At 40.6% G+C, this 25,355-nt stretch overlaps 1 protein-coding gene across 2 annotated transcripts in view; it reads right to left on the reverse strand.

Moving 5' to 3' along the window:
• PAMR1 (peptidase domain containing associated with muscle regeneration 1) overlaps positions 1–25,355 on the reverse strand; it is a 141,163-nt gene that overhangs the window by 94,590 nt on the left and 21,218 nt on the right. Inside the window, exon 3 of one of the 2 annotated variants that reach the window (XM_039867066.1) lies at positions 3,150–3,212. The gene's annotated coding sequence lies outside the window, so the exon portion shown is untranslated. Of the gene's footprint in view, positions 1–3,101; positions 3,213–25,355 lie in introns of those variants that run through there. The other variant, XM_039867062.1, reaches the window with a different exon arrangement.

The following is a 25,355-nucleotide window of genomic DNA, read 5'->3' on the forward strand; positions in this document are numbered from 1 at the left end:
AAGCTTTACTGAAGGTTGTAAGCAACGGAATTACAGCATAGCAAAATATAAGAACGGGCTTACATTTTAATCTCCTGTTTGTATATGCTTAGAACATCCTTGGAAGCAGAAACTGCACAGAAGGACCTGAAGTTGGGGGTGGTAGGGAGACTCTCACTCATCCAACAACTCTGACTAAGCACCTAATATGAGCTTAGGTACTTGTTCTAAGTACTTGGGATACATCAGTGAATGAAAGAGACAGAAATCACTGTCCTCATGGGTGTTTTATTTTGTCAAGAGGAGACAAAGTAAATAAAAAATAAAAAAGTAAGTCAATAATAATGGTATATTAAAAAATGTGATATGAAAAATAGAGCAGGTAAGGGAGCTCAGCGTGCAAGTGGTGGGCAAGTTACGGTTTTTAACTGGTGGACAGGAAGGCGTCTTTGAGAAGGTAGCACCTGAGCAAAGGCTTGCAGAAGATGAAGGAGGGAGTTGTGAGGTTACATGGGAGAAGTGCATTCCAGGTACAGGGAAGAGCCAGTGCAAAGGCCGTGAGGCAGGAGTGTGCCTGGTGTGTTAGAGGAACAGTAAGGAGGCCAGTATGGTTGCAGCAGAGCGAATGAGAAGGAGAGAAGGACAGGGATTAGCAAGGGGCTAGAAGGCCATGATCAGGACTTCAGGTTTTCTCTGAGTAGGCTGGGAAGCCATCAAAGGGGGCGGAGCCAAGGAGTAACAGGCTCTGACTCTGGTTCTAGCAGGAATCCTCAGGCCACTAGGATAGGCATAGAATGCAGTGAGACAAAGCCAAAGCAGGGAGCCCAGTCAGAGGGTAATTGTGGTTATTCAGGAGAGAGTGAGATGGTGGCTCCCACCAAGCTGGTAGCAGAATCTGGATTTTTTTTTTCAGACTTTATTTTTAGAGCAATTTTAGGTTCACAGCAAAATTTAGTGGAAAGTACAGAGAGTGTCCATATACTCCCTGTCCCCCCAACACATACGGCCTCCTCCTCTGTCAACATCCTGCACCCCAGGGGTGCCCCTGTTACAACTGAGGAGCCTACACTGGCACATCATTATCTCCCAAATTCCATAGTTTACATCAGGGTTCACTCTTGGTATTGTATATTCTGTGGGTTTTAACAAATATATAATGACATGTATCCTCTATTGTGGTATCTTACATAATAGCATCGATACCTTAAAAATCCTCTATGCTCTGACTATTCATCCATCCCTCCCCTGACCCCTAGCAACCACTGGCTTTTTTTTGCTGTCTCCATAGTTTTGCCTTTTCCAGAATGTCATATGGTTGGAATCACACGGTATATAGTTTTGCAGATTAGCTACTCTCACTTAGTAACAGTCACTTAAGTTTCCTCCATACTTTTTCATGGTTTAATAGCTCATTTATTTTTAGTGCTGAATAATGTTCCATTGTCTGGATGTACCACAGCTTACCCATTCACCTACTGAAGGACATCTTGGTTGCTTCCGAGTTTTGGCAATTATGAATAAAGCTGCTATAATCATCCATATGCTGGTTTTGTATGGACGTTTAGGTGTTTTTTTTGTTTTTTTTTTTTTCCGATTCATTTGGGTAAATACCAAGGAACATTCTGGATTTATTTTGATATCAGAACTTGCTAATGGATTAGCGAAGTGTAAGAAAAATAGAGAAGGACAAGACCTTGGAAAAAGCAGTTTGGGGGAAGAATTTCAAAAGTTGAATCTTGGATATGTTAACGGAGGGAGGTCCATTAAATAAATATCCAAGTGGGGAAATTAAGTAAGCAGTTATGAGTCTGGAGTCCAGGAGAGACTTTTGGTAGAGACATAAAGTAAGGAATCATTGGTACATGGATTAACTTAAAGCCAGGATGTCTGATGAGATCACCAAGAGACTGAGTACAGGTAGTGAAGAGGATCAAGCACTGAGCCCTGGGATTCTCCAATATTAAGAGGAAGGCAAGAAGAAAGAAACCAGCAAGGACCTGAGAAGGAGCAACAAGTAAATAGGAGGAAAAAACAAGAGAATGGGATGTGCCACAAGCCAGCTGAAGAAACTGCATGAAGGAGGAGGGGGTGACTGGCTGTGGCAAATGCAGGTGAGAGGTCCAGTAAGATGGGAACTGGGAATTGACCAAGGATTTAGCAATATGGAGGTCAGTGACCTGACCTTGAACAAGAACTATTTTGCAGTGGAAGAGAAAGAAAAACTGAAGTAGATTTAAGAAATGCATTCTCTGTGGGAGTGATATCTCTTCTGATGGAGGTAAAGTCGATTCTTGGGGAATGAAAAAACCTTGCTCTTTTAATGTATAAATCATAGATAAATATATAGTGTATAATCAACTATACATTACATTTGTGATATTAATATGTCATGGGTTATGGGAGATTTTTTTTTTAAGGCGAAAAAGATTCCTTAGGGGGACAATAATGGAAAAAGACAGCTTGAGAAACACTAGTGCAAGAGACCAGTGAGGAAAGGAATTAGAGACAGAGAAGATAAACAATATTCTGATGAGTTTTGCTATAAAGGGACTGAAGAAATGGAGCAGTAGCTGGTGGACAAATAGGGGTTAAGAGAAGCATCTCTAAAATATTTAATAATAATATAAATATAATGCTTATATAAAGTGCTTATTAGGGGCCAAATACTGCCCCTAAACCTTTACAAGCGTTAATTCAGTTATTTCTTCCAAAAACTGAGGCAAGCATCATCACTGCCCTGCTTTTGTAGTTGGGGAAGCACAAAGAGGTTAAGGAACTTGCCTGCCCGAGATCATGCAGCCAGGAAGTGTTGGACCTGAAGCTTAATTAAATGAAGGCAGTCTGGATCCTGAATCAACATTTAACATTTATCCTAGATCCTTTCATATCGTTGGACTTCATTCTCTATATTTCGTACACAAAAATATATACAATCATGCATTGTCGAAAATTAATATTTGGCATTTCTCTCCTAAAATATGCTGTGGGGAATACCCTCTAGGATATATTCTTATCTCCTTCATCTTTGGGTCTTTCTCTCTAGGGAGATCTCCACTCTGCTCCAGCTGTCAGCTTCCCAGACCCTAATTCTTTTGATTTTATCATCACAGTGATTTACTTACCTTTGACCATCCAAATTCCAAGTTCAGTGGAGGAGGGGGGAATCCTACCTTTCTCCTTTCAAAGGTCCATCAAGGCTAATCAGAGTGATATTCATCAGAATAGCTCCTCCCCTGGAATTCAGAAATACAGCCAACCATTTTATTTGTTAAATTATCATTTTTGCCGCTGCATAAGACTCTCAACCACCCCTCCCTTCCCAGTAGCAAGCATTTCCTCCCACAGACAATAGCTGTATGAACATAGCCCAAAAGCAGTTTGGGGAAAATTCAAGTGAAAAAAAAAAATCCTTTGCCTTAATCAGATGAATTTTTCAGGGAAAACTATATTTGATGACTAAATTATTTGTATAATTATCTTAATTCTGCAGTTAATTTAATAGGTTTATACCAAGTGAGAGGCAAAATTGTTCAATTCTGGGAGATGAACTTTAACCAGCAGTTAGGGTGTATCTGTCCATGACAAATTATTTAAATTAGGGCCCAATTTGGGAGCCAGGACATTTTTTTTTTTCCTGATGTACAAGGGCCAAATGATTCATGAGAAAATAAATGATGTTCTGGAGTGACCTGCCTGTAAAGCCTTCAGGGAGTGACCTGTGAGCACACCACCACTCCCAGTCTTGGTTTTTGGTCACCAGGTCTGTGAAAGCACCTTCTCTCCCATAAACTCCTCCAAGAACCTTTGGCGCAACTCCACCCTAGCCAATAAAAATTGGTCTTCTTCCTGGATCCATCATCCCTCTGCCAGCAGTCAGTGTCTCCAAGCTGAGTTCATTTATCAGGATGCGGGAGAGTTCCTGCAAGACACCACCCTGTCCTCAAGCACTCCAATGCCCACAAAATAGTCCAGAATGTCTTTGTTATACTTTTGAAATTTGTCTATTAATGTAAATTAGAGACATACCCCATAACTCTTTTTACCATCCAGCTCTTAACTGTTGAAATCTAACACACCTACTCATATTTCCAAAGACAAACATCAATTTCAGAGTCAGTACAGTCATCCCATAAGGAGAAGAAGAAATATTGTCTTTTTCCCTATAATTCTCTATTTATGAGACTACCTCAAACAAAGAAGGTAGTCCTTTCTATTACTTTCTGTTACTGTCCCTTTCTGTTACTGTCCCTTTTCTGGTATCTGCCCCCAACACTCTTAACTGTCTCCCTTTCAAATTCCGTCCCTCAGGTAGCAACATGCTTCTAAATTGCTTCCCCCTTGGCTCCAGCCTAAGCTTACAGTAACCACATGTAAAGAGAATATTTAATATTCGATTCTTGGCCAAGGTCCACCCTCCTCCTGGAGGGTGCTAAAGATGCTATTTTCATCTCGAGATGGAATTTCTTGCTCTTTAATTGTACCTTTTTCCCCTTGCCCCATTCAAGAATCATGTGAACAGAAATGTGTAGGAGTGAAATTACTTTACAGATAGTCCCAAGTCTACTCTAACATCTCAACACAAATCTTCAGCTCCTATCAGCATCTGTTATCGATAATAAATTACTTGTAATTTATCTGGCGACTGATTTCAGGGACACGGCAATTCTTTGGTTGAGATCTACTGACACAGACTAGAGAGAGGGGAAGTACACAGATACAAGAGAGTGGTTCAGTAAGTTAAAGTTATGAATACTGGGTCCGAGGCAGGAAGCACCATGGTTAAGAGCTTGAGATATGGAGTCAAACAGATGAGGCTTGAAACCTGCTGAGCCCTTCAGTAACTTTAAGACTACAGGCAAGTTACTAAAACCTTTTCTGACCCTGAATGTTCTTTTTTTAAAGAGATAATATATACTATTATTATAGTACATACCTCGCAGCATTGTTGTGAGAATTACAAGCGATAATACTAGTAAAAGAATGAACACAAGGGAAATCCACACAAAGCGTTGGTTCTGTCCAGTGATGCGCATTCCACACAGTCATAATCCAGTGGGAGGAGAGGAGGATGCTGGGTTGAAAGTTTTGCAAAATAGTTTCCATATTATTGATAAAGAAAACATTTCAATCTATTTACACACTGCACAGATGTTTTAATTAAAAAAATATGTAGCCGATTTTGCAATAATGTGAAGTTATTACTTAGGCTCATATTAATATGATGGGAAACCAATGTTTTAAGACAATAAAATGGTCCATATATCACTGCGCATTATCTAGATGGAGCCATTTTGAAAGTATACAGCTTTGAAATCTGTCTCAGATCCAAGCTATTTTGACTAAATGTTTGGAAGTTAAATAGTGTGAAGCTAATCCAGAAATCTTGGTACTCAGTAAATTGGTTTCTAAAGAGTTTTAAATTGTTTGAATTTTAAAAAATCTTTAATTTTTAAATAGTATAAACATGCAACAAAAATATTTTGCATGAGTGGTCTCATTTAAAAAAACAGTTTGAAACCAAACAGGCTTGCGCTGTCTTAAAAAAACCACTTATATGTTATGAAAACCACATGAAATAGATTCCAAATCAAATAATTTTAAGGAAACCATTCCAAAACCAGTATTTTGAAAAACTTTTCAAATTTAACCAATGATGGCAATGACTTTCAAAATTCCAAAGAAACAGACAGATATAAGTTTCATGTTTTCAAACTTTACAAAATATCTTATTCTTTTGCACTCCTAGTCTATTTTGGGTATTGCCTTAGCGGACTCAGACAGTGAATGTGAGTATGATATAACAACTAAAAACATATAGAGAAGAAAGATATCACGGCAGGAAGTGAGTGAAACTCAGGTATGAATTCCTCTTCTACCATATATTATCTGTAGCATCTTGGCACCATCGCTATAGCTTTTTGAACTACAGTTTCTGTCTTAGACTGGGTTCCACCAGAAAGCAGAGCCTGGCCAAAGGCCTTTAGGCAGGTATTTTGGGAAATGACCTGGGGAAAAGATTGGCAGAAAGAAGTCCAACAGGAAACGAGGAAAAGCCATTACAAGAAGTAGGCACCACTGTGGGCAACTGGGCCCAATAGTATGGGGACCTTCTGGGGGCTATGTTGAATGCCCAAGGGACAAAAGAGGGGACAGTTCGAGATGGGTTCTATTGATCACTCACACATCGTCCACCTCCACACCATGCATACTTCAGTGCGAGACACATTCCTGCTGACTTCTCATGTAGCTATGTCGGAGAAGTACTGAAGCAGTGAAGAGAATCAGAATATGCCACCTTAAAACAGGCCACCGGCATAAGGATTATTTTGAATTGAAAGCAATTGAAAATCAACAGATGCTGACACAAGAAGCCTTCTCAGAGTTTCCCTTGTCTGGTTAAAAGCAGCAACCTCTGGGAAATGAGGCTGCCAAAAACCTCTCTGGGGAGAGGTTTTCTTCATGGCCATAAAGAAGACAGAAAGACCACTCACATTTGCCTAAACAAACATTATCACAAACTTCTTTTAATTTCCCATTTGTTCTTCTAAAAACCCATTTGTCTTTCCTAAAGAAGACTATTTATTTATCCCATAGAAGCCTTTCTCTCCTTCCCTTTCCCCTACTAAGTTGCGTATAAAAGCTAGCTACTTCTTTTGTTAGCTTCCACATGCAAATACTTTTTCTCTTGTTAATCTGTCTCTGTCAATTTAATTTGCAGATCTCCAGGAAAAAACCTAAGAGCAGAGAAAAAGTTTTTCCTCCCCAAAAACAAAAAGTGAGGAAAACGAGGTGCAGCCTAGGAGAGGTACTGGCTGGTAGATTATACCTATGCCAAGCTGGTTGCTATAGCAATGGCTGGAATAAATAGTGGGTCCAAGAGGATGTGAACATGAGAGATGCCCAGTGCCGTTAACTCATCTATATAATGAAAGTAAAAGTAACAATACGAGGACTTTGTTTGCAGAGCCTATGCTTCAGCATATACTATTTTTTGAACTGAAACCCCCCTCTTTTTTGATCTGCGTGGTGAAGAATGCCTCATGGCCAAATTCCTTATCTCTGCACTTTTTCCAGCTCTAAAGTAAAGGATGCTTCCTTCTCCTCTCCTTTTTCCCTCCAACCCCCTAAGGCAGGAGCTTCTGTCCTCTCCACCTACCACCACCACCACCACCAATTCCTGCACTTTTCTAGTGTGAAAGAGGAGTTCATCTGAATGTTGAGATTAAGAAAAGCTCTCTCTTTCAGGCTAATCTGCCCCTCCTCCCTCCCTGTGGTAAGCACATCCAGGGCCCAGGATCGCCCTTCTTCAGGTTGGTCCTGAAGCTGGGCAGAATGAGGCAGGTTTCATCCCCGCTGAAGATGGTGGGAGGGAAGGGGGGGGCTTGGGAGGGAAGGAGGGGCACCTGACCCCAGCCACAATCCAAACCACAATCTCTCATACCATCTTACCAGCTAATAAATTGGATATGTTGGTCCCCATCTGATACCTCAATCTATTTTGTCCCCCTTGTTTACATTACAAGCTCTACTACAGCAGGAATCTTTGTTTTGTTCACTGAGGCATCCCAAATGCCTGAATCAGAGCTTGACACTTAAGAGGGGCTCAGTAGTTAATGAATTCACGAATCCCTTGGGGGAAGGGGCATGACGAGGACCCCAGAAGACCCTCCATTATCCCCTCCAGACAGAAATGGGCTCTCCTCTCTGTTTCCTCTGCACCTCCCATTAAACGACTTAACACACTATAATTAACTAATAGAAATCTAACTCTCAGGTTTGACTTGGAGCTTCCCACAGGTCGAGATTTAATCTTCTATTTATCTTTGTCTCCCAAATGCCCAGCGGCCTGAAGGTGCTCAAAAATAATAGCTGAATAAATGACAAAGATGAGGATTGTGATAATATTACATTTTAATTGTCTTCTTTTCTTTCTAACGCCAGAGATTTTTTGTTGTGCAGTTAGAACAAATGACTAATGAATCACTCTAGAGCTTTGTTCCAGAACTCTGAAGACAAGAAATGGAAAAAAAAATGAGATAAGCCAAAAGGAAAAGCCCAATGGGCAAATGTAGACAGTGACTCTTGGCTCTTCGGCATGTTTTTGAAATCCAAGAAGCATGTGTGAGTCAAGGGGAAGGCAGTAAAGTTCTTTGAGGATTTTCTTAAATTATCGAAACTATGATGCTGGAAAGGAAAAGGAGAGGGCTCGAAGAAATAAGAACAGAAGCTGTTACAACGTTAAAAAATCACAGGGATGGCAAATACATGGGAAATATTTTCCCCCAGCCCTCTTACCCCACACTTTTACCCTGCCATCCTTGGTAAACGTCACTAATCAATTCAAGTACTTGTTTCCATGGGGGCGCTTAAAGTCCTCTCCAACCAGCATGGCAGAAAAAACTATTGGTTATTCCTGGTCTACATCAAGAGTTCCCAAACCTCGAGGACCTTCAGACTCACCTGGTGTCTTCATCACCTTAGGCTGCCCTAACAAAATACCATAGATGAAGGGCTTACATCCAGACCTTGATTTTCTCACAATTCTCGAGTCTAGGAAGTCCAAGATCAAGGTGACGACAAGGTAGATTTAATCTGAGGTCTCTCCTTTTGGCTCATAGGTGGCCACTATCTCACAAACTCCCTGGCATCTCTTCTTAATACGGGCACTAATCTCATCCTAAAGGCCTCACTCTTATACCTTCTTCTGAACTTAATTATCACCCAAAGGCCCCATCTCCAAATAGCATCATATTGGAAGTTAAGGCTTCAACCTATGAATTTGGAGGGAATATAATTCAATCCATAGCAACTGGGGAGCTCCTAAAACATTCAGTGACCTGAGCCAACCCCCTGGAGATCCTGATTCAGTGGGCTAGGGGTGGGGTGCAAGAATCTGAGTGCTTAAAAGTCTTCTTGAGAGGAATATTTTATCACTGACATGGTTTGGAATTGCAGGCACATGGTGATAACAAAAAGCAGACCTTCATCTGTCAATTTTATTATTGTGTTTAAAATCTTTATAGACAACACACTCCCTCATTGCCCACACCTACCCCACCCTCAGTACACTGCTACAGGGCACTCAGCTCCATTGCGTTGACTAGAAACTCCAGGAAGTCAGAGGATCTATCCGTTTTGCACTCTCACCATTGTATCCCCAGCACCTAGCAGGGCTTGGCACAAGGAACACTGTCAATGATATCTATTCAACGAAAGAAGGAAGGTGTCAACTCAGGTTGGGCATGGCTGTCCCAGACACCATCGTGCAACTCCACTCACCCCACAGTGTCTAATAGAGAAACACCTGTCTAAGAATTGGCATGGCCCTCCAAGACATTCATAATAAGAGAGAGCAATAAGGATGAGGTAATTCATTCCTTTATTCATCTAAATTTCTTCATTTAAAAAAAAATCAGAGTAAATGATTGTGTGTGTGTGTGTGTGTGTGTGAGATAGTTACCTTTTACTAAATGATGGTGCAGAACTACATATGTGGCTACTAAGCCCTTGAAATGTAGCTAATGCAAAACGAGACATTTTGTAAGTGGAAAATACACACTGGATTTCAAAGAGTATAAAAATTATAAAGATTCCATTGATATTTTTCTACTGATTAAATGTTGAAATTATAATATTTTCATATGTTATAATATTTTGTAACGTAATATTTTGAATACTCAAAATATATGTTAAAAACATTTTAAGTCTCACTCAAAATATATTTAAAAAACATTTTAGCATCTTCCTGTGATGCTAATGATCAGCTAAGTCTGGCTACAACTAGCACTGAATACTGGATAGAGATTGAATTCAGGAAAGAATTTCAGGTAGCATCTGATGATCTGAATCAAGAATCAAATGCCAAAAACCATTTTATAGACACCACTGACCTCAGCAGTTGAAACTCTGGTATCTTGACCCACAGATATGTCATAAGTTACCAAAAATAATTAAAATTAAGTTTGAATAAATGAAAATTAACTCAAAATGGATCAAAGTCCTAAATGTAAGACCAAAAACTATAAAACTCTTAGAAGAAAACATAGCGCAAAACCTTTATGACATTGGATTTGGCAGTGATTTCTTTGATATGACACCAAAGACGCAGACAACAAAACAAAAAAGAGACAAACTGGACGTTAGCATGAAAATTTTAAAATTTTGTGCATCAAAAGCCACAATTAACGGAGTAAAAAGGCAACCCACAGTAGGGGAGAAAATATTTGCAAATCATATATCTTATGAGATTACACACACACACACACACACACGCACACACCACATCCTATAATATAGAGAGAATTCCTAACACTGGACAACGACAACAAAAAAAACAAACAACCCAATTCAAAAATGGTGAAGAAATTAAATAATCATTTCTCCAAAGAAAATGTACATATAACCAACAAGCATATGGAAAAATGCTCAACACCACTAATCATTAGGGAAAAGAAAATCACAATGAGATACCTCCTCACACCCATTAGGACTGCTACTATAAAAACAACCAAACAAACAAAAAAGAAAATAACATACGTTGGCAAAGACGTGGGATACTGGAACTCTTGTGCATTGTTGGTGGGAATATGAAGTGGTACAGCCACTGTGGGAAACAGGATGATGATTCCTCAAAAATTTAAAAATAGAAATACTGTATGATCTAGAATTCTACTTCTGGGCATACACCTAAAAGAATTGAAAGCAGGGTCTCAAAGTGTTTTTTGTACACCCATGTTCTTAGTAGTAGTGTTCATTATACCTAGACTGTGGAAGCAATATATAGTAATATCTTACATTTGTTATAGTTATTGTTATAGTTAATGACCAAATATTGATACATATTTTGCTGAAATTTCCTTAGTTTTTCCTTAATATCCTTTTGGTTGTTCTAGGATCCCATCCAGAAAATAGTATTACTTTAGTCATCATGTCTCCTTAGGCTCTTTCTCTTGGCTGTGATAGTCTCCCAGACTTTCCTTGTTTTTGATGACTTTGATGGTTTTAAAGAAAACGGCTCAAGTATTTTGTAGATCAAAATTGAGATATATCTGGTGCTTTTCTCTGATTAGACTGGGATTACGAGTCTCGGAGAGGAAGACCACAGAAGTCAAGTGCTATTTGCAGTGCAACATAGCCAGGGTCCCTTTATCAACCTGACTTATCATTGATGATGCTGCATGTGATCACCTGGCTGAGATAATGGCTGTCAGATTTCTCCACCTATATAATTCCTCTTCCCTGCCTTTCTCAAACTGTAGTCTTTGGAAGGAAGTCATTATGAACAGCACACACTTAAAGTTTGGGGAACGAATATGAGCTCCATTTACAGATAAAAAGTAGATGAAAGGTTAAATCACTTTACCAAGTTTTAGAGTTAGTCATGTGCAAAACCAAGATTTAAAAACCCAGGCTTGATTAATGGGTTTTTCTCATGGTCTTTGGGGAAGTTGGTAGAAATTTACATATAACAGAATTCACTGTAGGAATTCTCCTCATTCTTTCTAAATACAGCCATTGTTGTAGAAAAGAGCACAGACTGACAAGTCAAGAGATACTGTCCCATCTCTAAGTTCACTCGAATCGTCATATGGCCTTGGACACTGAATAGACCTCCAGCCTTGAGTTTACCCTTCTGAGAGACAAAACAATACAGAACTTAGGAACCAGAGCTCTGGTGTTTGAATCTCAGCCCAGCCACTTAGCTATTTTGAAGGTTTCAGTTTGCTCGTCTGTAAAACAGCTGTAGCAAAGACAAATCTCAGTTCAGAAATTTATGTAAGGGAGAAATACAATTTTACTTTCTATAACTCAGCTTAATTTCTACCTTGAGTACCATCTGTACGGGAATGGCAGATATTTGCCTCCATTGATCCAATTATTTTCTGCCCTCGATCCTTGTGGTTGTCATCCAGTTCTGATGGGGTTACGAACTGCTAACTTAGGGAGGGCGCATCTCGCCCCATGTCATCTGCCCCTACCAATATCTACAAAAATGTCAATCCTTTGATCCAGGTTGGTAGCCACGGCATCGGCCACACAGATCCCTCTGGATGCAACCTTCCTTCTTGTCTTGGACTCTCTCCACGACTTTTTTGAAGAAGTGCTTGGAATCACTTACCTGCTCCTAGGCCATACTGGCGCCTAGAAAACTATAAAGCCATCTAAGATGCCACCTGCTGAGACCTATCACACAAAGGCTGTCTTTCTCTCCCTCTCTTTTTCTGTCTCTATCAGAGAGTCTAGAGATTGCTCTTAGACTGCCTGCGAATTGGAGCTTGGTCATGCTGGTGTGCACAAACCTCTCTATGGCTCCACCAACATCAACAATCTTTTCGCTTCCTCTAAACCTGCCTGACCTAAGCCCAAGAAGTTCTTAAATGATGCTTTGCACTCACCAAGTTATCTCCTAAATATTTTATCTCTTTCTTGAGATCTTTAGGTTCCTCTAAAGGCCCAGGCTTTTAAAATACAAAAGCCAGGAAAATATTCTTTTCTCTGTTACCTGGGGTCCCATTGCCTTCTTGGGGGTCATAAAATGGGCCAGCTGCTTGGATGGGAGAAGTAGACATGGAGGAAAGAGAAGACAAAAAAGCATAAGACGACACGGGATGGGGAGTGGATGGGTGAGAATAATCTGTTAACATTTCAAAAGTGTTATTTTTCTCTAATAAGAGTACCTATGTCAAATTGTTACAAGGATTATGTATAATAACACATGTAAAACACTTAGCACACTTCCTGGCACTTACATGATCAATAAATGTTAAGTTACTCTTTGCTGTAAAGTGAGAAGATTTAACCTCAAGTTACTAAACAACAAGATTTCTAAGATTCCTTCCAGTACTAAAATTCTAAGTTCTAAATATACCTGATAAAAACAAAGTATGGCGAGAGTCCAGAGAGCTTCCACTCGAACCTCCTGATTCACCCTCCTTCCTTCTCCACCCTTTCCATCCCCGGGAGGCTGACCTATTTGATCATGTCGTAAAACTCCATGTCTTCTGGCTTCCAGATGCTTTGGCCCCTGGGGACCCCAGGAAGTTTGGAGAGAGGAGAGCAAAGTGCTTTCCTCGCCTTCTCTCTGAGTAGTCTTCTTGAGCTGGCTGGTCTCACCAGCAAAAGTCTTTGTTCCTCTCTAAGCCACTGTATTAGCTTTCTAGGACTGCCGTTAACAAAACACCACAGACGGAGCGGTGTAATAATAGAATTTATTTTCTCACAGATATGGAAGCCTGGAAGTCCACGATCAAGGTATCAGCAGGGTTGGTTTCTCCTGAGGCCTTTCTCCTTGGCTGGCAGATAGCTACTTCCTCGCTCTGTCCTCATGTGGCCTCTTCCTTGTGTGTGTGTGCCTTGGTGTCTGTGTCCAAATGTTCTCTTCTTACAAAGCCGCCAGTCAAACCGAATTACGACCTCATTTTAACTTAATCAGCTCTTTAAAGTTCCTTTCTCCAAACACAGTCACATTCTGAGGTACAGGGGGTTAGAGCTCTAACCTATGAATTTGGGGGGTGGGAGGTGAGGACACAATTCAACTCATAACAATTGACAAATAAATTTTACTTATTTAAACTTGAGAATCTGGCAGACATTTTATAGAAAATAAATGAAATGAGCTTTGTTGCTTGAAGGAAAACAACTCACTGTATAGGTCACCAAAAATAAAATTCACATTTTCATTTTAAAATTAGAATTTTGGGAAAAATTGTACCTACTACTATGACCTTGATAGTTTCTCAATGCTTAACGACTTTTTTGATGAGACAGTGGTGGTTTTGACAAATGTGATTTTTTTTATATTATATAATAAAATGTATAGATACTTGGAAAACATGCATAACTTCAATGAACTGATATTTTCCATGATGTTACAAAATCATGCATGGGTAAAAGATCCATTCAAATTTCAAGATATATCAATGGATTTTAGTATAATAGGGTATGAAAAGTTAATTGATATGGTTTTAGATGCCACACTGCAAACAATCTTTAAGAAATTAAAACTAGCAAATTCTGGTGCAGTAGCAAAGAAAAATATCCACGATTACCTAAAAAGGCTATTAAAGTACTTTTCCCTTTCCAACTACATATCTGTGTAAGGCCAGATTTTCTTCCTATACTTCAACCAAAACAACACATCACAAAAGATTAAACGCAGAAGCAGATCTAAGACTCTAAATGACTTCTATTAAGCCAGACATGAAAGAGATTTGCAAAAATGTAAAGCAATACCATCCTTCTGACTAAATCGGTTCTTTGTTTTAGAAAATATTTTCTTATTAAAAAACATTATTTTAGTTAACATGTAATGGCTTTGCTGTTATTTTTACATGAGTTAATAAAAATTTTAATATGTATATTTTATTATTCAGTTTTCATTTCTAACATAGTAAATATCAAGAAATATAACCCACATAAACAAAAGCTCTTCAGAGTTCTCAATAAGTTTTAAACTCTTAAAGGGATTCTAAGACCAAAAAGTTTAAGAACCACTGGTTTGGTTGACAGCCATTTTTTGAACTATATGCCCAATGGTGAGTATTTTAAGTCCACAGCTGGGGTATAAAGGAGAAAAGTCAGAATCTTTGCCCGTAAGCAGCTAACATAAAGAGAAGGAAACAGTGAGTATTAGATGGTCACTGTAGATTTATTTGTCTCAACACTCAAATGAAGATGCGCCGGCGGGGCTGGGGAGGGGGGTCTGCGAACACGGGAGCAGATACAGTCCTTAACTCAGATGAAGTGTCACTGTTTCTCTGAGACCACCCCTGACTTCCTGGAGAGAATATAAAAGAGCAAGGAGGAATCACAAGGAAGGGGCAAGGCAAGAAAAGACAGTCCCAGCTGACAGAATGACGCATTCATATAACCTGAGGCGAGAGAGAGTCTTCTAAAGGAAGAGCAAGTGTGTGTTTAACATGGCTGGTGTATGGACCACACAAAGATTAGTGAACAGGGAGGCTGGATGCCTAAAAAAGGAAAATAAACAGACATTGCAAAATCTCTCATTTTTTTCCTATGAGCAGATGACAGTCGTTAACTTCTCCATGTCACAGAGGAAGTGGGCACGGATGACTCAGCAGAGATGACCCATCGAAAGGGAACTGGTGCTAAGAAATATTAGGCTCTTCCAACTAAATCCACGTGCTGCCTTGCCTTGAAAACCTATTTTGCTCCATGGTAAACAGTTTTTACACTTTTATAGTCTAACAAACACATATATTATGGCCTAGAATACAAAAAATTCATGACAACTTTTGTGATAAAGCATAAAACTTAAGGACTTTTTCTGTTTGAGACTCCTGGTACATTTACAAGTTTCACTTGTCATTAGTATTTTGGTGGAGAAGTTTGCCTAGCACTATTTAAATGCTAAGCAATCATCTGTCCTCTGCAAAAGCCAATAAAGCCCTATAAAGGTTCATAGCCTTGGAATTGTAGTTTCAGTTCTCGTTCTTCCAGGTCATTCTTCTATTATGCCTTCAAGTCAAGTTTATTTTTACTGAGGCGTCAGCTGTGTTTTGCGTAGTAGGCAGCTTCTGAAATGGCTCCTAGCGATCCCTTCCTCTTCGTATGCACAGCCTGTGTCATCCCCTCCTCTTGAGTGTTGGCTCCATCCAGGAACTTGCTTCTAATGAACATAATATGGCAAACAGTGCTGGAATGTCACTTTCAAGATTAGGTTACAAAAGATGCCGACTTCTATTGTGTTTGCATCCTCTTTCTGGCCTTCTCACTTGCTCACGCTGATGAACTCGAACACCACTCAGTGTGAGCTTCACCTGACAAGGAAATGAAAACTACTTCCAGCCAATAGCCATTGAGAAACCGAGACCCTCAGTACAGCAGCTCACAAAGAACTGGATCTTACCAACAACCGCATGGAAGTGGATCCTTCCCCAGGTGAATTTCAAAATGCCAGCAGCCCAGATGATACCCTGATTATAATCTAGAACAGACTCTGAGCCAGAGAACCAGCTAAATTGTGCCAGATTCCTAAACCACAGAAACTGGGAGATTAAAAATGTTGTTTTATGTCTCTAGATGTTGGGGTCATTTGTTATACAGCAATAGATAACTGATACACTTTCTTTTGTTATGTTACGAATTGATAAAATTGTCTTCACCTTTAATAAAGAGGGAAAAAGTCTTTGCCAGAAAATGTGTCAAGTAAGGACTGGGAAACCCATTCCTCAGGAATAAATGTTCACATTGGTTGTTTTTCGCCAAGACACACTATGAAATTTAGTTTTTGACATGCTCCGTCCATCTACCTCCCACTACTGTCATTACACGAAGCCAGCAAAGCTGTATATTAAAGTGCCTCCATTCCAAGAGCTGCTACTATCCACCTGAATTCTCTAATATCTCTACTTGGGCCTTTAAAAATTCAATAAACATGCTACTGCTTGTCAAAGCTGACATCCTCCTCCGTGGTAAGGAAGGTTCTGAACTCAATAGAGATTCTTATTGTCTTTGTTTTTCCTATTCAATTTCCTATCCTTCTTCTGATATTTACTCTTCCTGTCAGTGCCTGTATTCTTGAGAATGGACTAATAAACAGTGTTTGCCTTATACCTCTGCTTTTCCATTAGAGTTTCCAAATTTAGGCTGGATCTGGGTATGAAAGGTATAAATTGGATAGTGGCTCTGTGAGAGCAGGCATTGGGTTCAAACTGGATGGTGCTTGGGATTAGCCAGCCTTCCAACCAACACAGGACTCAGAACTGTTCATAGAGGCTGTGTGAGTCTAAGTCCTTCAAGAACTGGACTTCAGTACAAGATTAAATATATGAGAATTTGATAGGGGAACCACCAGTGAGAGAAAACAGGGAGGGAGTCAGAAAACAGGGAAGGGAGCCTCAACAGACTGCGATCTGAGCATGGCCCCGAGTGAAGGAGAGAGGGAAGGAAGGTTGGTGGGAGTGTCCTCGACTGCCATGCAGTCAGTCCAAGGGGGACTCTCCAAAGCTCCCAGGGAGTCTTCAAGCCCACGCTGGCTGTCAGCAGAGTCCTAGGTCTCCCAGAAACAGGTCCACCTTAGTATCCCTGCCATGCCAGTTACTGGCTGGGAGTAGGAAGTATGGCGTCACACTCACAGTGATGGATCTCAAAGTGCAGCTACTGGAGCCCTCGGTGAAACTCACTCCCTGTAGGAAAGGTCTGCAAGGGGCATTCTCATGGCCACCACGGAGGCAGAAGACAAAGAAAATTCTGGCAGCTGGAAGGAGTGTTATTCTAGAATGACAGCACCTCTAAGAGGTAGCAGTCACAGTTTTTCTTTGTCTTTATTAAAAATATATGACCTTTACACTGTCACCGAAGAAGCAGAACTGTGACATGTTTCATGATTTATGTAGCTCATTTTCTGTGTTGTCACATTTGCTGTTCATTCATTCGTTCCTTCTCTTATTTACTCAGCAATACTTTTGAGAGCCCAACTGTTCTGGTCACTAAAGAATCAGTAGTAAACAAGTCAGCCATGGAAATACTTTGTTTTAGGGAAGAGGAACAATAAAAGGGTGAACAAAAAAATGAAGTTGAAAAGGTCTGATCATGATAATACCTTAAAAAAATAAAACAGGATGATGCAATAAATAATGACTTTTGAGGGGAGTGGGAGAGAACCTATTACATTCATTCACGCTTTCCCCTACTTTCTTTTCTCATCCCTCACACTCTGTTTTGGAACACTGAGGTGAGGTGGGGCATCGGACCCGACTCCAGTTTATTTTCTTCCTCTGCATAAACATTGGCTTAGCCTGTCCACTCCAACTTCTGCCTTCCCCTAACAATGTTATTGCTGGCAAGTCATATCCCTGAGGTCCTGTGAGCTTCCCCGTGCATCCCTCTATACACAGGGGACAGGGTTGGTCCTGCAGTGATGAACATGCATTTCTTCTGCATTAGTAATTCCCCTAATTCGTTTTAGGCTATCCTGATTTTTTCCCTTTAAATAATAAAACCGTAAACAAACAAGAGTCAAACAAGCCATGTGAGAGTAAAGCCTACAAGGCCACACTCAGTTCTGGGTACACCAGGTGCTTCCCTAATTAATCACAATGGTTGGAGCATTAGCCACACAGCTAGATGAGAAGGAAGCATGAAATGGAAATTGCATTGTACTGGAAGTCAGAAGACTTCTATTATGCCCTACCATTAATACACAATGTGCAATCTCAAATAAATCCCTTCCTCTCTGGTTCCTAGCACACAATAAGTAGATAATGTATGTTGTTGAATGAATGGAACAGGATCTTAAGCTGTCACTTTCTGTATCAGCTAGAGTATAGATTAAAGGGCTGTAACAAAAGAACCCAAAATATAGTGATTTAAACAACAGAGAGGTTTATGTCTCTCTGATGTAACAGAAGAGAAGTAAGTAGGGGTGACTGACAGCTCTGCTCTATGAGGTTATCCTGGACCCAGGTTGCTTCTACTCTGATGCAATGAATCCTCTTAGTGTGATGCTGCATGGTTCATCAATATCACATCCAAGCACCAGCCAGAGGGAAGAAAGAGAGTGGAAAGCAAGCAATTTCTCTTTAGGGCAGTGACGTGGAAGTTGCAGACTTCTGCTCCCATTCCAGTAGTAAGAATCTGATCACATGGCCACAACAAGCTTCAAGGGAGACTGGAAAATGTGGCCTCTGGCTGAGTAGCCAAGTTCCCTGAGAGCACCTGTAGAGTGGGGGCAGATGGGAGTCTCTTAATAAAATGAAAAAGAGCAAATAGACACACTTGGACATTTAACAATCTCCCTCACGTCTATGAGAAGATTCCATATTGAGTCCATGATTCTAACAAGGAATGAATTTTATTGCCTTGCAATCTTCTAATTTTATTTTTTTTTCCCGAGAATTTATCATTGATTCCAGCTTAAAACCCATTATTGGCCTAAATCTAATGATTTTCATATGTTTTCATATGGGGTCCATGGCTCTCACAGACTCTCAAAAGAGTCTTAAAAATTTTTATTAGGATTTTTTTAAATTATGTTTTTTTTCCTTCGATCATAGTCTTAAAATTGAATTTTACCATCTTCAGCATTGTTCTAATGACTCCACATAATCAAATCATGCTATGGGATCCCAGTGGCACAGATGTAGACTTAGCAGATAAATATTAGGTTCACCCCAACATGTAAGGCCAGATAAATTAATAGTGTACTGCACAAAGAAGTTTCATGGCAGTTCAAATTGAGAGAAATGGTGGAAACTTGGGTCACCACATCGCACCCAGTAGGTAACCACTCCAAACTAGAGGCTGAACTAACGAGGCAGCAGTCACTGTGTTCTCATTTGAGAGGTAATTTGGTTTCAGCCAAACAACATTATCCTTCCCTTTAAATTAATGTTGTTAAACTGAACCACATTGGCTTTGTTGTTAAATTAATGTTGTTAAACTGAATCACATTGGCTTTGTTGCTCTATTTGAATTTAACTTGTACCGAATTGAATTGCAGTGAACTGAATTTAATTTGCCTTACTTTAAATTGGTGTTGGTTTTATAAGTATATTGGAGCTATATGGATAAGTTTGAAAGTAGCACCGTAATCAAATAATTAGAGTAAACACTGGGAGGAAAGCAGAAATTTTTTTTCTTTCCAAGGGGCCCATATATTGCTAAAGTTTAAAGGGCAGATTTATCACGAGTAGTTCTAAAAGCTTGTGAGTAAATTATCCTTCCCTATAATGATTCTTTCCTAGACTATGATTCTAGCTGATCTTAAAATGTTCTGCCCTGGTAACATGTACTTTAGGTCTTGTCCTCGCTCACCACTCAACCTCCATGCCTGCTCTGCTGTTGCCAACTTTAGCAGAATAAAGATGGAATTCTCTAATATTGGCAGCATTTCACGAACCAAAGAAATTTATCCCAAGAGGCCGGGCAGGCTACTCTCTGACAGCTGCCGAGTCCCTGTTGGGTAGCTCATTTCTGCTGCCTGAAAGGACAGGAAGTGAAAAGTTTTTTTCTTTGCCTCCTGTCTAACCCAGGACTGCAGTCTTGAGGGTAACTAGATGACAAGGGCAATAAACATTACACCCCCCTGAGGCAACGGAGTAGAAAATGACATCTATAGGGGCTGGGTAACGGCGCATACATCAGTCTGTCTGGTGTTTGGAGATCTTTTGGGATGAGAGGTGAGGTGCAATATAACTATAAGTTATGGAGACACTTAATCAACTATTCTACCACCGACTTGTGCTCTGTCTGTGATTTACTGGCACCTCTGTTTACCTACAGGATAACGGTCCTGGTGGACGAGAGTATGAGGAAATAAATGACTTGGTGGGTGATTAATTGTCCTGGCGCAGCACCGGGTCCAGCACCAAGATCATTATTTCTCTTGTATGACAAGAAAGAAAGAACGAAAGAACAGTGGGGCATAAATAACAGGAGAAAGATTTCCTTGCTGCTCAGGAAAGTCCTGCTGTCCCATTGTTTTGCAGACTACCCAAAGGGTCCTACCATAGTCTGAATTCTCATCTTTCCTGAATCTTCAGAACAGATCTTCGCTAAGCCGTTTGGTAGGGAGCTACGGAGGTTTGGGGGAGACCTCCCATTCCATTCACGGCCAAATACAAGCGACGTTTCAACTTTGGCCTTTCTGGAGCTTGATAACACATGCCATCTCTGAGGAGGCAGCTCTGGGCTCTGAGAATAAGAGGCAGCAGGGACGAACGTAAGTTTGGATTGAACGAAAAGTATATGAAAAAAAAAGAAAACTATATGAGAATGGACAGTGCAGCATGAAAGCTCAGGACACAAAATAGCATCAGCTTGGCATTTTAATTAACAAAATTGAGCATTTAACCCAGTTCTTCTAAACTCTTCTACATGTTACAAACTCTTCCCTTGGAAGCCTTAAAAAAATGCCAGTGCCCAGGTCTCACCCTGGAGCAATTAAGTCAGCAGCTCTGGGAGAGAAGTCTGGGCAGCAGTCCCTTTGTAAACCACTGATCTAATGGGATTCCTCAGACTGGGAGGTAACTCACTGGGAGCTTTGGAGCACTGATTTCATTAGTAAGTCCCTCATCAGCCTAAAGAGAACATCAGGGAAGAGAAAAACACAAGCTGTTGGAAGATTGTTCCAGTTCCAACATTATCGCTTCCAATAGGGAGAAATAAATCACTGAAGAAGGATGGTGCCTTGTTTTAACTAGTCTGAGTTTTAATAGCCCATCAGCTCTGGTTTAAATGCTTTTTGATAGCACTGAACATTTGACCTTAAGCAAAGTACTTGGATTCAACCTTGACATTCACCATAATTAAACAAAGAAGATTTTGCTCATTAAATATTATTTTTGTTTCTTGGGCCATGAACTGAATGGTAAATGAGATTCCACTTCAGGCAATACAATGGCATGACCCTCATTTCTTCGTAGCTGTTATCAGCTACGAGCCCCAGTGTGCCCTCGGCTGAAGGCAGGAGGAAGGCTGGCATTTCCCATAGGCTCTCTCTGCTACTGTAAGCTACTGAGAAATGTCATAGAGGCCAACATCCTCCAAAGGAAAGATGGGTAGGATTCCAGGGAGAGGTAGGCAGCCTGATCCCAACTCCAATGGATATGATCTTTAACTCCCTGAAATCCTCACCCACTGAGTTGGGGGAATGGATCATTTCTGGCAACATCTGCCAAGTTCACGTTGAAAACTCAGCATCCTCCTCATCCACAGCAGTGAGTCTCTGGCAGCCATTTTATAAAGCATTACCTCAATCTTCTGCCATGATTGACTGGAACAGAAGTGGGCAACTTAGCCAAATCGAGTTGATCAAAGTTCAGGAATTGGAATAGAACCAAAAACAAAAAAAGAGAGAGAGAGAGAGTATGACTTTATTTGGATGACTGGACCTATACAAATGGACATGTTCCAGTCACCACATGAATCAAGAAGCAGAAGAAGCAAGTCTCCAGAGAATAAGAATAGAGCAGATGAGATCAGAGGCAAGACCCAGAATGAGTCTGGCTTGTGTCCTGATCCCTGATCCTAGACCTTTCCCATGGCCTCAACTCGTTCCTGTGGTGGACTGCAAAAGACACCCCTGTGTCTTTATAATAAACTCCCCTTTAGGCAAAGTGAGCCTGAACTGGCTTTTGCTACTTATAAACATAACCTAAGCAAAGCAGGTAGGGAAATATCCCTTCCCTGTCCCCTTTCTCAAGACCATTTACCTTTCCTACTTTCTTAGTGTGGTGTCCAGGGACCAAATCAGCCACGTAAAACTGAAATCTGGATGCAATCTCTAACTTCTCTGGTAACTTCACCCAATGAGATGGGCTTTACTAATACCACCACAGTTCACGATAAACCCAAAATTCCCTTATGATGGTTAATTTTATGTGTCGACTTGGCAGGGCCACAGTGCCCAGATATTTGGTCAGGCATTATTTTGGATGTTTCTATGAAGGTGTATTTTTTTTGTATGAGAGTAAGATTTAAATCAGTGGATTTCGAGTAAAGCAGATAACCCTCCATGATGTGGGTGGGCCTCGTCCAATCAGTTGAAAGCCTGAATACAACAAAGACTGACCTCCTCCAAGAAAGAAGGAATTCTGCCAGCAGACTGCCTTTGGACTTGAACTGCTACAATTCCCTGAGTCTCCAGCCTGCCAGCATATCTCATCAGACTTTGGACTTGCCAAGCCTCTATATTCACATGAGTTAATTCCTTAAAATACATTCATTCTCTCTTTTTCTCTGTCTCCCTCTCCTTTTCCCTCTCCCTCTCCGTATAGCCCTAGCTATTCTGTTCTTACTGGCTACTACATACATATTCATGCAAAGGCTTGAATCACAGATCCTCTCGCCAATTCTACAAGTCTGGTTTTCATATGGCCATCACTATTATGCACCTACAATAGGCTAGGCACAGCAGTAGATGTTTTAAACCTATCTTATTTAATCCTTATAACAGTCATATGAATCAAGTATCATAAGCTGCATTTTATAGAAGAAATGGAGGTAGAGAAAGGTGAAATTAACTTTCCAAGGTTTCGAAGTGAGTGATTAGAAATCCAGGAGTAAAAACTCAGGCCATTCTTTAATCGAAGCATGTGCTCATTCCACTACATTCCACTTATGTCACCTCTAACCACAAAGCTGCCTATGGCCACACAACACTGCCTTCCTGCTGCTGCTGCAGCTGCTAAAGAATAAGAGGTTCTGTGTAACTATCTGGTTTGTCACTGTCGTTTTCGTGGGAAGAAAACAACTTCTGGATTAAGTGTTAACTCAAAAAGTCTCGCCCACCCCTGGGGACCCTTCGTTTCTTGTGTCCCATTATCAATCGCATCAACAATAGTGAAAATGTGTCTATGTCTGTGTATGTTCAATATATACTCCTTTGGGCTATCTATGGAAAAGATGAGCTAGAAAGAACCAAAATGTTTAAATGCCAGTTTATATTATTCTCCACTGTTGTCTTGGGAGACCTGTCCACATATCAACTCTCATGAAAAAAGGACTTAACCAGAATGTAAATGCAAAACCAGCAAATGCTTTCCAGAATTTTGTCAGCATTTTTTCAACATCCTAATTGTTGGACATTTCATGGTCCACGGAGGTGATGAAAGCTTTTTCCTTTGTGCATCTATCATTTATATTAATAGAGTTTGTACCTTCTTCTTGAGGACAATGCCTTAATTTGGATCGTACTGAACTTTCCCCTGCTTGTCACTGGTTATTTCTCCATCTCCTTCAGGTAGTTATTGCTAAGTTTTTGAGGTATTAATTAATCATATCTTTATGATTATTTGGAGCAATTGAGAAATATACAGAGGAGTCAGACACACATTCTAATAATAGCTGTATCGCTGGCTACACAGACTGGTGCATGGGGGTTGACCCTGAGGCCCGAAGGAGTTTTCTACTCCTTCCTCTCTGAATTGCACTTAGCCACTGTCACAGCAGCTGGACAACTGTAGGCCACTCCCCTCAAGGGCAGAACTTGTCCTGGTGAGCTCAAGGCATGGAAAGGGCAGGAGCAAAAAGAAGGATGTATACCAGCTTCAGACCATCTAGCCCAAGAAAGGGAGCCACAGAGGATATAGAAGGCTGAAAAAAATGTATCTACAAATTCCTCCCATCCCTGCACACACGCCCCTTTGCTCCTGTTCCCATCAAGAAGTACCATCTATTTCTCGACTCTTCTGAAATCTGGGCCACCTTTGTGATGTAATTTGGCCAACAGAAAGTAGCAAATGACATTATGCACTTTCTGAGCCAAGACCTCAAGAGACTTCTGCATTCTCCCTCTTGGAACCCAGTTGCCAGGGGAGGAGCCCACACTAGCTACACCAGTGGAAAGTCCATGTGGGTGAGAACCAAAGTGCCCCAGCTGAAACCTCAGCCACCTGCTGGACCTGTGAATGACCTCGTCCGGGATCAGCCAACTCCCAGTCAACATGCCAAGTGACCACAAACACACGAGTGAACCCAACTAATGCTACACAGAACAGAGAGGAACAATCTCAGCTGAGTCCTGCCCAAATTGCCAGTCCACAAAAATCTTGAACAAATAAACGTATACGTGAGCAGAGCATTCTCAGTCATTGCTCTTCAACCTCACCAATCAAATAAGTCTCTCCGACATAAGGGTAATGGGACTCTAAGATGGTTTTCTATGGAAACCTGAAGGGTGGGGTAATATCTCTACTGAGAGTTATGAATTCTGCTCCTACCATGTGTGCGGAACTGCTCCACACACACAACAAGGGCACTCTTTAAACACTGACTGTTATTCCAAGAGCTAATGAAAAGTCACGTATTTGTTTTCTGTTGCTGCTGTAACAAATTAACAAAAACTTGGTGGCTTACCATGACACAAACTGGTTATTTTTCACTTCTAGAGGTCAGAAGTCTGAAACGGGTCTCACTGGGCTAAAATCAAGGTGTCACGAGGGCTGCATTCTTTCTGGGTGCTCTAGGGAATATTTTTTTTCCCTTGTGTTTTCCAGCTGTTAGAGGTTTCCCCAGTTTCTGCCCTCTGGCCCCCTTTCCTTATCAAAACCAGCAATGGCCAATTGAGTCTTTTCAGTGACTGACTCTTCCACCTCCCTCTTCCACACTTAATGACCCTTTAGATTTCACTGGACTCACCTGGATAACTCAGGATACTCTTCCTATTTTAAAATCATCTGGTTGGTAATCTTAATTGCATCTGCAACCTAAATTTTCCTTTGCCATGTGACATAAATAGTCACTGGTTCCAAGGATTCAAACGTGGACATTTTTGCAGGGGGCACCATTATTCCATCTACCACGAGTAACAACCTCAGACAAGGCAGCATCACTCTCCTCTGTAAGGATTAATACTCAGTTCTTTGCTCGCATCTCACGTCACAGTTTCAAAGTGCCCTAAAAGTAGAGAG

Source organism: Pteropus medius, unplaced genomic scaffold (genome assembly GCF_902729225.1).
Source record: "Pteropus medius unplaced genomic scaffold, Ma_sr-lr_union100, whole genome shotgun sequence".
Lineage (NCBI taxonomy): Eukaryota > Metazoa > Chordata > Mammalia > Chiroptera > Pteropodidae > Pteropus > Pteropus medius.